The sequence below is a fragment of the Schistocerca nitens genome, chromosome 5, assembly GCF_023898315.1.
Source record: "Schistocerca nitens isolate TAMUIC-IGC-003100 chromosome 5, iqSchNite1.1, whole genome shotgun sequence".
NCBI lineage: Eukaryota > Metazoa > Arthropoda > Insecta > Orthoptera > Acrididae > Schistocerca > Schistocerca nitens.
Genome location: NC_064618.1, coordinates 707,489,365 through 707,502,457, shown reverse-complemented (window position 1 = coordinate 707,502,457; position 13,093 = coordinate 707,489,365). Strand labels below are relative to the sequence as shown.

Genomic DNA, 13,093 nt, shown 5'->3' with positions numbered 1-13,093 from the left:
ACTTAATGTGTGGCAGTTAACCAGGACCTGCTACAAATCAGAAGATCGTGGGATGGGAGACAGAGAAATCACAAACGTGTTGCTTACTGAGCGGGAACGCTTTTATTTTGGATATATAATGTATGAATACGTCTAATTTACTATCCAAACTATTCGTAGCTAAATCCAAACACATATACCCTTGTAAGTATAGTTCAAGACAAGGGAATTGGCTGAAGGCTGGTTCAATTTGCCTATGTTAATGTCCACACTATAATCAGCTGCACTGGTGTTGGATGGTTTGAAGTGCCCGCCACGAATTCCTTTCCTGCGCCAACCGCTTCATCTCAGAGTAGCACCTGCACCGTATATCCTCAAATATTTGTTGGATGGTTTGCCCTCTACAGATTCCTGAAGTACCATCGAAGTTATTACCTGATGTGGTTGCCCGGGATACTGCCCGCATTGAGGCTGATCCTTCACCTGTGGTAGAGTGGGAGGTCGTCTCAAGGTGTGGCAGGGGGCGAAAGACATTCCGGAGGGCTGAACGGAAGGCCTCTCCAGTTTGTCTGACGAACCGGTTTCAGGCTCTGTCTCAGGCTGATACTGACATTCGGCCTGACATGGCTGCTTGTCCTGTTCCAGAGGTTGCCCCTTAGTCTGCAAGATCCGGGCGGTCGCAGAGGGTGGGCTTACTGGTAGTTGGGAGCTCCAACGTCAAGCGCGTAATGGGGCCCCTTAGGGAAATGGCAGCAAGACAGGGGAAGAAAACCAATGTGCACTCAGTGTGCATACCGGGGGGAGTCATTCCAGATGTGGAAAGGGTCCTTCCGGATGCCATGAAGGGTACAGGGTGCACCCATCTGCCGGTGGTCGCTCATGTCGGCACCAATGATGTGTGACGCTATGGATCGGAGGAAATCCTTTCTGGCTTCCGGCGGCTATCTGATTTGGTGAAGACTGCCAGTCTCGCTAGCGGGATGAAAGCAGAGCTCACCATCTGCAGCATCGTCGACAGGACTGACTGCGGACCTTTGGTACAGAGCCGAGTGGAGGGTCTGAATCAGAGGCTGAGACGGTTCTGCGACCGTGTGGGCTGCAGATTCCTCGACTTGCGCCATAGGGTGGTGGGGTTTCGGGTTCCGCTGGATAGGTCAGGAGACCACTACACGCAACAAGCGGCTACACGGGTAGCAGGGGTTGTGTGGCGTGGGTTGGGCGGTTTTTTAGGTTAGATGGCCTTGGGCAAGTACAGAAAGGGCAACAGCCTCAACGGGTGCGGGGCAAAGTCAGGACATGCGGGGACCAAGCAGCAATCGGTATTGTAACTGTCAACTGTCGAAGCTGCGTTGGTAAAGTACCGGAACTTCAAGCGCTGATAGAAAGCACTGAAGCTGAAATCGTTATAGGTACAGAAAGCTGGCTGAAGCCAGAGATAAATTCTGCCGAAATTTTTACAAAGGTACAGATGGTGTTTAGAAAGGATAGATTGCATGCAACCGGTGGTGGAGTGTTCGTCGCTGTTAGTAGTAGTTTATCCTGTAGTGAAGTAGAAGTGGATAGTACCTGTGAATTATTATGGGTGGAGGTTACACTCAACAACCGAGCTAGGTTAATAATTGGCTCCTTTTACCGACCTCCCGACTCAGCAGCATTAGTGGCAGAACAACTGAGAGAAAATTTGGAATACATTTCACATAAATTTTCTCAGCATGTTATAGTCTTAGGTGGAGATTTCAATTTACCAGATATAGACTGGGACACTCAGATGTTTAGGACGGGTGGTAGGGACAGAGCATCGAGTGACATTATACTGAGTGCACTATCCGAAAATTACCTCGAGCAATTAAACAGAGAACCGACTCGTGGAGATAACATCTTGGACCTACTGATAACAAACAGACCCGAACTTTTCGACTCTGTATGTGCAGAACAGGGAATCAGTGATCATAAGGCCGTTGCAGCATCCCTGAATATGGAAGTTAACAGGAATATAAAAAAAGGAAGGAAGGTATCTGTTTAGCAAGAGTAATAGAAGGCAGATTTCAGAATACCTAACAGATCAAAACGAAAATTTCTGTTCCGACACTGACAATGTTGAGTGTTTATGGAAAAAAGTTCAAGGCAATCGTAAAATGCGTTTTAGACAGGTACGTGCCGAGTAAAACTGTGAGGGACGGGAAAAACCCACCGTGGTACAACAACAAAGTTAGGAAACTACTGCGAAAGCAAAGAGAGCTTCACTCCAAGTTTAAACGCAGCCAAAACCTCTCAGACAAACAGAAGCTAAGCGATGTCAAAGTTAGCGTAAGGAGGGCTATGCGTGAAGCGTTCAGTGAATTCGAAAGTAAAATTCTATGTACCGACTTGACAGAAAATCCTAGGAAGTTCTGGTCTTACGTTAAATCAGTAAGTGGCTCGAAACAGCATATCGAGACACTCCGGGATGATGATGGCATTGAAACAGAGGATGACACGTGTAAAGCTGAAATACTAAACACCTTTTTCCAAAGCTGTTTCACAGAGGAAGACCGCACTGCAGTTCCTTCTCTAAATCCTCGCACAAACGAAAAAATGGCTGACATCGAAATAAGTGTCCAAGGAACAGAAAAGCAACTGAAATCACTCAACAGAGGAAAGTCCACTGGACCTCACGGGATACCAATTCGATTCTACACAGAGTATGCGAAAGAACTTGCCCCCCTTCTAACAGCCGTGTACCGCAAGTCTCTAGAGGAACGGAGGGTTCCAAATGATTGGAAAAGAGCACAGGTAGTCCCAGTCTTCAAGAAGGGTCGTCGAGCAGATGCGCAAAACTATAGACCTATATCTCTGACGTCGATCTGTTGTAGAATTTTAGAACATGTTTTTTGCTCGAGTATCATGTCGTTTTTGGAAACCCAGAATCTACTATGTAGGAATCAACATGGATTCCGGAAACAGCGATCGTGTGAGACCCAACTCGCTTTATTTGTTCATGAGACCCAGAAAATATTAGATACAGGCTCCCAGGTAGATGCTATTTTTCTTGACTTCCGGAAGGCGTTCGATACAGTTCCGCACTGTCGGCTGATAAACAAAGTAAGAGCCTACGGAATATCAGACCAGCTGTGTGGCTGGATTGAAGAGTTTTTAGCAAACAGAACACAGCATGTTGTTATCAATGGAGAGACGTCTACAGACGTTAAAGTAACCTCTGGCGTGCCACAGGGGAGTGTTATGGGACCATTGCTTTTCACAACATATATAAATGATCTAGTAGATAGTGTCGGAAGTTCCGTGCAGCTTTTCGCGGATGATGCTGTAGTATACAGAGAAGTTGCAGCATTAGAAAATTGTAGCGAAATGCAGGAAGATCTGCAGCGGATAGGCACTTGGTGCAGGGAGTGGCAACCGTCCCTTAACATAGACAAATGTAATGTATTGCGAATACACAGAAAGAAGGATCCTTTATTGTATGATTATATGATAGCGGAACAGACACTGGTAGCAGTTACTTCTGTAAAATATCTGGGAGTATGCGTGCGGAACGATTTGAAGTGGAATGATCATATAAAATTAATTGTTGGTAAGGCGGGTACCAGGTTGAGATTCATTGGGAGAGTGCTTAGAAAATGTAGTCCATCAACAAAGGAGGTGGCTTACAAAACACTCGTTCGACCTGTACTTGAGTATTGCTCATCAGTGTGGGATCCGTACCAGATCGGGTTGACAGAGGAGGTAGAGAAGATCCAAAGAAGAGCGGCGCGTTTCGTCACAGGGTTATTTGGTAACCGTGATAGCGTTACGGAGATGTTTAATAAACTCAAGTGGCAGACTCTGCAAGAGAGGCGCTCTGCCGGCCGAAGTGGCCGTGCGGTTAAAGGCGCTGCAGTCTGGAACCGCAAGACCGCTACGGTCGCAGGTTCGAATCCTGCCTCGGGCATGGATGTTTGTGATGTCCTTAGGTTAGTTAGGTTTAACTAGTTCTAAGTTCTAGGGGACTAATGACCTCAGCAGTTGAGTCCCATAGTGCTCAGAGCCATTTTTTTAGAGGCGCTCTGCATCGCGGTGTAGCTTGCTCGCCAGGTTTCGAGAGGGTGCGTTTCTGGATGAGGTATCGAATATATTGCTTCCCCCTGCTTATACATCCCGTGGAGATCACGAATGTAAAATTAGAGAGATTAGAGCGCGCACGGAGGCTTTCAGACAGTCGTTCTTCCCGCGAACCATACGCGACTGGAACAGGAAAGGGAGGTAATGACAGTGGCACGTAAAGTGCCCTCCGCCACACACCGTTGGGTGGCTTGCGGAGTATAAATCTAGATGTAGATGTAGATGTCCTACCGCATATCCTATCGCCTCGACCCTTCTTGTTGTCGGTGTTTTCCAAATGTTCCGTTCCTCGCCCATGCCGCAGAGGACCTCCTCATTTTGTATGTTGTCAGTCCATCTAGTTATCAGTATCCTTTTATAGCATCACATCTCAAATGCTTCGATTTTATTCTTCTCCGATTTTCCCAGAGTTTTAGAGGTTATACTGACTGAAAAGCAAGTGTAATGTCGTCCGATGCCACTGGGTTCTCATACGAACATTAAAGCGGATAACTGTCGAGACAGAGTGAGAGAGGAAGAGATAAGGGAAGGGACGACTGAGGGAGAAATTACGGGAAGTAGAAGGAATGAGATGATGGAAGGGATGCAGGGAGAGAAGGGAGAGGGAGAGGGAGAAAGGGAGAGAGAGAGAGAGAGATGGAGAGAGAGAGAGAGAACACATTTGACCGAAGCAACTATCAACCCAGTAACGTGACCAAAGGCCGCAGGACATGCTGTAGAATCAAAATACTGTGGCTCTTGTAATCTGCCCCCTCCATCTTTGTTGCTATTACTCCTCACTATGGTAAAATCTTTTCTGAAGATTAGAGAGGAGTAGGATTTACAATAAACTTTTAGTTTACTTATCTTTTCTTGAACAGCTGGCTCCAGTTCTTCATGTCTTGTTCTTGAGACTGAAATTCTCACATTTTAGGTCCTCTTGGCTTAATTGATCTAAATAATTTTGATGAACGTCAGAGGCATGCTTACTACTACTTCACTCTGCGGTAATAACAATATTGCAAAGAATTTACAATTTTTCTTAACAAATGAATTTCTGTTAAGGTCGATTAGTATTTCATAAATGAATCCAGAAACAAACATAATAAACAGTAATAGATAGCGTAATTAATAATGGAAATTTTAAGTGTGCCAAATATTTCGTAATTTCAAATTTTTCTAAAAAAGGAAAACCACTTTTAACTGTACATTCAGAGCTAATACGTATCGATTGCAACAACGAAATGAAGTAATTCGTTTTCGTAAATTTTAGTTTGAAATATAACGTAATGTGTATAAAATTATTTGAAATTTTTCGGAAAAGCAGCTGAGATAATACTGACCTGTCCAAATTTCGAAAAACGTTACTAGTATCGACTACTACCGTTGAGGAAAAGTAATGCTAGAGGAGGATGTCCCTATACACTCCGAAGAAGGGCACATTTATCGCCCTTTCCTTTTCTGTGAAGTTGGCATCCCATTGGCTTTGTTTAACGCTTCTAGATACGACTGTTAGGGAGAAAAGTGTTTGGTTGTTTTGACCATGCTGCAGCCCCGCTGAGCAGCGATCGTGGCATCGCGCACTGGTGCCGACGCGTCCTGTAAACCCGCCGGCTCTCCAGAGCCGGGCATTTATTTACGTTAGGCCCGACCGGTAAAGCCGGCGAGTGGCTGCTGGGAACTTAGGCGAGCGCTGCCGGCCGGCCAGCCCGTGCAGCGTAGAATTGCTGTCCGGACAGAACCTACCAATACCCGTAACGCAACGGTGATATGGCGTGTGAGGCCATACGTAAGCAAACAGTGATACAAGAGAAAGTATTTATTTTGCTCCTTCAGGGTGAGGCAGCTAAGACAGACCACCCAAAACACCTCCAAAAGTGTTAAACCACTGCTAGAAAAACAGCAACACCCTCAAGATAAACGTCATTTTATTGACAACTGAAGCGACAGGTAGTTCGCCATTGTATAAGTATCTGATAGCAAACTCAGAGCAAACGAAACACACATGACACAACAGTCTCTAAAACGTCGCATCAATACACTGTATTCCCTAATCTGGCGGCAGAGGAGGCGTGTATTATAACATGCAAACGATCATGAAGCTGTCCCAAGCAGTTTGCGCTTTTCCTTGCAATGATTCTTGCAGGCCCTGGAGAACGAATGAGTTTTCGCCTCATCATCTCTCGTACATGTTCAGTTGGTGAAAGATCTGGTGATCTTGCTGGCCGAGGCAGTTGTTGTTCACCATGAAGCGCACGTTGCGCCACAGCAGCCGTACTTGGGCGTGTTTTGTCCTGCTGAAAAAGCACATCATCTTTCTGTCGAACAGATGGCAATAGCGCGGGTTACAATCTGTGCAACGAAGCGGGCACCTTACCCTGCAGAAACACCAAAGGTAGCCGCGAGTTACAGCTGATGCCGCCCCACACCATGAAACCTGAGATGGAGCCTGTGTGTCGTAGGCGAATGCACTCTGGAATAGGCAGCTCACCAATTCTATGTCTTACACGTGAACGAATATGACTCGCATACAGACAGAAGGTACGCTCACGACGGGAGACAACACAGTGCCATTGCACTCTGCCGTCAACTCTTTCACATCGAAGCAGCCTTGCTGAACGGTGTGATGCCAGTAGTAGCCTGACCAGACGATTCCCAGTGGTCCCTGATGTGCCCACATTGCCTCCCTGGATGATGTTCGGTCGGGCACTGTTGCTCGCACAGTGCATCTGTCTTGATATGCGTCTGTGCTACGCTGACGTCCAAAACCTGGTCTGCAGATGTGGGAATGTTCTACAGACAACTGATCAAAGCAGCAACACACCGCCGATACATTGTGCCCAACATCTGGAGGCTTGATCACTCAGTGGAGCAGGAAAGACGATGATGATCTCCGGCAGATAGGACAACAGAGCACTGGTGCAGGCACAAGAGTGTTTGAGACATGTTGTGTAAGCTGTTTGAAATTCAGCCCAAGTTTACCCCACACTCTACAAAAAATGTATTTATTACCATAGCTATGTACCCACAAAAATTTATGTATTACCAATACTACACTACTGGCCATTAAAATTGCTACACCACGCAGATCACGTGCTACAGACGCGAAATTTAACCGACAGAAAGAAGATGCTGTGATATGCAAATGATTAGGTTTTCAGAGCATTCACACAAGGTTGGCGCCGGTGGCGACACCTACAACGTGCTGACATGCGGAAAGTTTCCAACCGATTTCTCATACACAAACAGCTTTTGACCGGCGTTGCCTGGTGAAACGTTGTTGTGATGACTCGTGTAAGGAGGAGAAATGCGTACCATCACGTTTCCGACTTTGATAAAGCTTGTATCCTATCGCGATTGCGGTTTATCGTATCGCGACATTGCTGCTTGCGTTGTTCGAGATCCAACGACTGTTAGCAGAATATGGAATCAGTGGGTTCAGGAGGGTAATACGGAACGCCGTGCTGGATCCCAACGGCCTCCTATTACTAGCAGTCGAGATGACAGGCATCTTATCCGCATGGCTGTAACGGATCGTGCAGCCACGTCTCGATCCCTGAGTCAACAGATGGGGACGTTTGCAAGGCAACAACCATCTGCACGAACAGTTCGACGACGTTTGCAGCAGCATGGACTATCAGCTCGGAGACCACGACTGCGGTTACCCTTGACGCTGTATCACAGACAGGAGCGCCTGCGATAGTGTACTCAACGACGAACCTGGGTGCACGAATGGCAAAACGTCATTTTTTCGGATGAATCCAGGTTCTGTTTACAGCATCATGATGGTCGCATCCGTTTTTGGCGACATCGCGGTGAACGCCCATTGGAAGCGTGTATTGGACATCGCCATACTGGTGTATCACCCGGAGTGATGGTATGGGGTGCCATTGGTTACACGTCTCGGTCACCTCTTGTTCGCATTGACGACACTTTGAACAGTGGACGTTACATTTCAGACGTGTTACGATCCGTGGCTATACTCTTCATTCGATCCCTGCGAAACCCTACATTTCAGCAGGATAATGCACGACCGCATGTTGCAGGTCCTGTACGGGCCTTTCTGGATACAGAAAATGTTCGACTGCTGCCCTGGTCAGCACTTTCTCCAGATCTCTCACCAATTGAAAACGTCTGGTCAATGGTGGCCGAGCAACTGGCTCGTCACAATACGCCAGTCACTACTCTTGATGAACTGTCTGTGGTATCGTGTTGAAGCTGCATGGGCAGCTGTACCTGTACACGCCATCTAAGATCTGTTTGACTCAATGCCCAGGCGTATCAAGGCCGTTATTACGGCCAGAGGTGGTTGTTCTGGGTACTGATTCCTCAGGATCTATGCACCCAAATTGCGTGAAAATGTAATGACATGTCAGTTATAGCATAATATATTCGTCATCTGCATTTCTTCTTGGTGTAGCAATTTTAATGTCAAATAGTGTAAGTACTCACAAACTGTTATCCAACTTGAAGCCTCATGCTGAACTTCGACTAAACAGAACCTTATTAGAACTGTAACTGGCCTGAATACAAATTGTCATTATATTAAATACGCGACTAAAGTAAAACAATTATCTGGCCCGAATCAAAATTTCCTCTTGCCTCAAGTCTTGACAACATTGTTGCAGATTTCTCGAAACAAAACAGCAAACAGCAAGTAAGCAGCGGCTAAACTTGATTTCTATTTTTAAATAAAATTTCCAAACAATATTAAAAATGTTGCATACCATATGGGGCAATGTGGTAATGCGTAATGGTAAATCTTCTTTAAACAGTGGGATCGGGAGAGTAACCATTTCTTTCAAATGATATTCAAAGACAACGATTTTAGAATGAAGTGTGCATTCAAAAAGGCAGAGTAAAACTTCGCGTGATCTTCACACATAACACAACAATGGTCTGAACAAAAGTGTATTTAACAAAGTAAACAATGATTTGAAAAGAATACAGTGTGAACAGAGAATTTCTATAAAAACCGAACAGCTTAATCAGTTAATGTCTTAGTTCATGACTGAGGGAAGTGGGATGAGCAAGTTAACTAACTGACAATAATTGTTCTAACAAATTAGCTGCGCAGTGCTGCAATCTTACCTCGAACTTCTTCTCTTCAAAAATAATAGCATTGTTCAAAATTTATATTCTTTTCACCTTTCAATATATACATCAAATTCATCCTTGCTGTTTTTTACAATAAATCGCTGTTCATCTAACAGATAAAATCACAAGCCAACACAGATCTAGTGAACACGTCCATCAGCTACCACAAATGGTTAAAATGGCTCTGAGCACTATGGGACTTAACATCTGAGGTCATCAGTACCCTAGAACTTAGAACTACTTAAATCTAACTAAACTAAGGACATAACACACATCCATGCCCGAGGCAGGATTCAAACCTGCGGCCGGAGCGGTCGCGCGATTCCAGACTGAAGCGACTAGAACCGCTCGGCCACACTGGCCGGCAGCTAATACACAACTAAGAATGTATCACACTGTGCAGAGGCAAAGACATTGCCACGACAAGACCAACGATTGTTTAACAGTAACGTAACTTGCTCTCTCTCTGACGTGCACATCGATAACTCACAAAAATAAAAAATGACATGAACGCCTTACAATGTCATCTGGCGAGACGAGTGACATATTTTTCCGTCATGTGTCCATCCAAGAAGATTGTATACATTGAAGAACACTGGAGATACTGACAGGTTTCAGATAGATTATATAATGGTAAGACAGAGATTTAGGAACCAGGTTTTAAACTGTAAGACATTTCCAGGGGCGGATGTGGACTCTGACCACAATCTATTGGTTATGAACTGCAGATTAAAACTGAAGAAACTGCAAAAAGGTGGGAATCTAACGAGATGGGACCTGGATAAACTGACTAAACCAGAGGTTGTAGAGAGTTTCAGGGAGAGCATAAGGGAACAATTGACAGGAATGGGGGAAAGAAATACAGTAGAAGAAGAATGGGTAGCTTGGAGGGATGAAATAGTGAAGGCAGCAGAGGATCAAGTAGGTAAAAAGACGAGGGCTAGTAGAAATCCTTGGGTGACAGAAGAAATATTGAATTTAATTGACGAAATGAGAAAATATAAAAATGCAGTAAATGAAGCAGGCAAAAAGGAATACAAACGTCTCAAAAATGAGATCGACAGGAAGTGCAAAATGGCTAAGCAGGGATGGCTAAAGGACAAATGTTAGGATGTAGAGGCTTATCTCACTAGGGGTAAGATAGATGCTGCCTACAGGAAAATTAAAGAGACCTTTGGAGAAAAGAGAAACACTTGTATGAATATCAAGAGCTCAGATGGAAACCCTGTTCTAAGCAAAGAAGGGAAAGCAGAAAGGTGGAAGGAGTATATAGAGGGTCTATACAGGGGCGATGTACTTGAGGGCAATGTTATAGAAATGGAAAAGATGAAGATGAAATGGGAGATATCATACTGCGTGAAGAGTTTGATAGAGCACTGAAAGACCTAAGTCGAAAGAAGGCCCCGGGAGTAGACAACATTCCATTAGAACTACTGACAGCCTTGGGAGAGCCAGTCCTGACAAAACTCTACCATCTGGTGAGCAAAATGTATGAGACAGGCGAAATACCCTTAGACTTCAAGCAGAATATAATAATTCCAATCCCAAAGAAAGCAGGCGTTGACAGATGTGAAAATTACCGAACCATCAGTTTAATAAGTCACGTCTGCAAAATACTAACGCGAATTCTTTACAGACGAATGGAAAAACTGGTAGAAGCCGACCTCTGGGAAGATCAGTTTGGATTCTGTAGAAATATGGGAACACTTGAGGCAATACTGACCCTACGACTTATTTTAGAAGAAAGATTAAGGTAAGGCAAACCTATGTTTCTAGCATTTGTAGACTTAGAGAAAGCTTTTGACAATGTTGACTGGAATACTCTCTTTCAAATTCTGAAGGTGGCAGGGGTAAAATACCGGGAGCGAAAGGCTATTTACAATTTGTACAGAAAGCAGATGGCAGTTATAAGAGTCGAGGGGCATGAAAGGGAAGCAGTGTTTTGGAAGGAAGTGAGACAGGGTTGTTGCCTATCCCCGATGTTATTCAATCTGTATATTGAGCAAGCAGTAAAAAAAACAAAAGAAAAATTCGGAGTAGGTATTAAAATCCATGGAGAAGAAATAAAAACTTTGAGGTTCGCCGATGACATTGTAATTCTGTCAGAGACAGCAAAAGACTTGGAAGAGGTGTTGAACGGAATGGTCAGTGTCTTGAAAGGAGGGTATAAGATGAACATCAACAAAAGCAAAACGAGGATAATGGAATGTAGTCGAATTAAGTCGGGTGATGCTGAGGGAATTAGATTAGGAAATGAGACACTTAAAGTAGTAAAGGAGTTTTGCTATTTGGGGAGTAAAATAACTGGTTATGGTCGAAGTGGAGAGGATATAAAATGTAGACTGGTAATGGCAAGGAAAGCGTTTCTGAAGAAGAGAAATTTGTTGACATCGATTATTGATTTAAGTGTTAGGGAGTCGTTTCTGAAAGTAGAATGAGATTTTCACTCTGCAGCGGAGTGTGCGCTGTGAGACGAGGTACTGGCAGAAGTAAAGCTGTGAGTACCGGGCGTGAGTCGTGCTTCGGTAACTCAGTTGGTAGAGCACTTGCCCGCGAAAGGCAAAGGTCCCGAGTTCGAGTCTCGGTCGGGCACACAGTTTTAATCTGCCAGGAAGTTTCGTTTCTGAAAGTATTTGTATGGAGTGTAGCCATGTATGGAAGCGAAACGTGGACGATAAATAGTTTAGACAAGAAGAGAATAGAAGCTTTCGAAATGTGGTGCTACAGAAGAATGCTGGAGATTAGATGGGTAGATCACATAACTAATGAGGAGGTATTGAATAGAATTGGGGAGAAGAAGAGTTTGTGGCACAACTTGACTAGAAGAAGGATCGGTTGGTAGGACATGTTCTGAGGCATCAAGGGATCACCAATTTAGTATTGGAGGGCAGAGTGAAGGGTAAAAATTGTAGAGGGAGACCAAGAGATGAATACACTAAGCAGATTCAGAAGGATGTAGGTTGCAGTAGGTACTGGGAGATGAAGAAGCTTGCCCAGGATAGAGTAGCATGGAGAGCTGCATCAAACCAGTCTCAGGATTGAAGACCACAACAACAACAACATGTCCATCCAGCTACCCGTACGCCCACAATTCGACCCCGTTCAAAGGGCTGAAACAGTGCAACAGGAGAACGCTGTCGATGGTGGGTGACGGTTGTATCACCTTTAAACTCAGCACAGTTACTGCCTGCAGAGTCAAAACAGAAGCGGCACACACAGGTTCCCCAGGCGCCACCTAGTCGCGATGAATGTGACGAAGGAATCACTAGCACTGCAATCCCTCAGTACGCAAATATTATACTTTGGTGCCACTCAACACAATCCTTGAGGAAGTTGCATTTTTTCCTTACATTGTATATGCAGACATGGTTTTACCTAAGTTATGACGAACGAAGTTCTGAATTTGCTTATGTACACATGTAATATTCAAAGTTTATAGCTGCCTAATTATGAAACCAACGTAACTTTTTTTAAATAGAGTTCTATAACATTTTGTACGACAGAAACTGTGTAGAAGTTCTTCAAATGGTAGCAAAATAAAAGTGCCGTAAAACATTGTCCAACTGTCAGTAGATGAAGTCCCACAACCGTCTGTCATTTTGTATCAAACGTAAGCAAACGCATAACTCAATTACAGTTCAATTGTTTACACCTGTCTATGCTTGAAGCCCATCAGTCTGTGCTCTCCTGTAGTAGCGATCAAACAACTGTCTCGCGAAAATAATCGTACTTTCACAGTGTACAGCGTGTTCATTTTAAGTAAAGACATTACAATATCTCGAAAACTACACATCGTATCAAAAAAAAGTTGTAATTACAATACACTTCAACCCCCACCCCACCCGTGCGTGGTTGGCGGGAGGCAACTTTGAAATCTCCAATGAGAAACCCCGTTTTTTTTTTTTAATTACAGATTACGATTCTACGGCAAAATCTATATCTG

General features: G+C 44.4%; 1 protein-coding gene across 2 annotated transcripts in view; it reads right to left on the bottom strand.

Annotated features, from left to right (window-relative positions):
- LOC126259978 (uncharacterized) overlaps positions 1-13,093 on the bottom strand; it is a 694,543-nt gene that overhangs the window by 299,968 nt on the left and 381,482 nt on the right. The gene's annotated exons all lie outside the window — the stretch shown is intronic.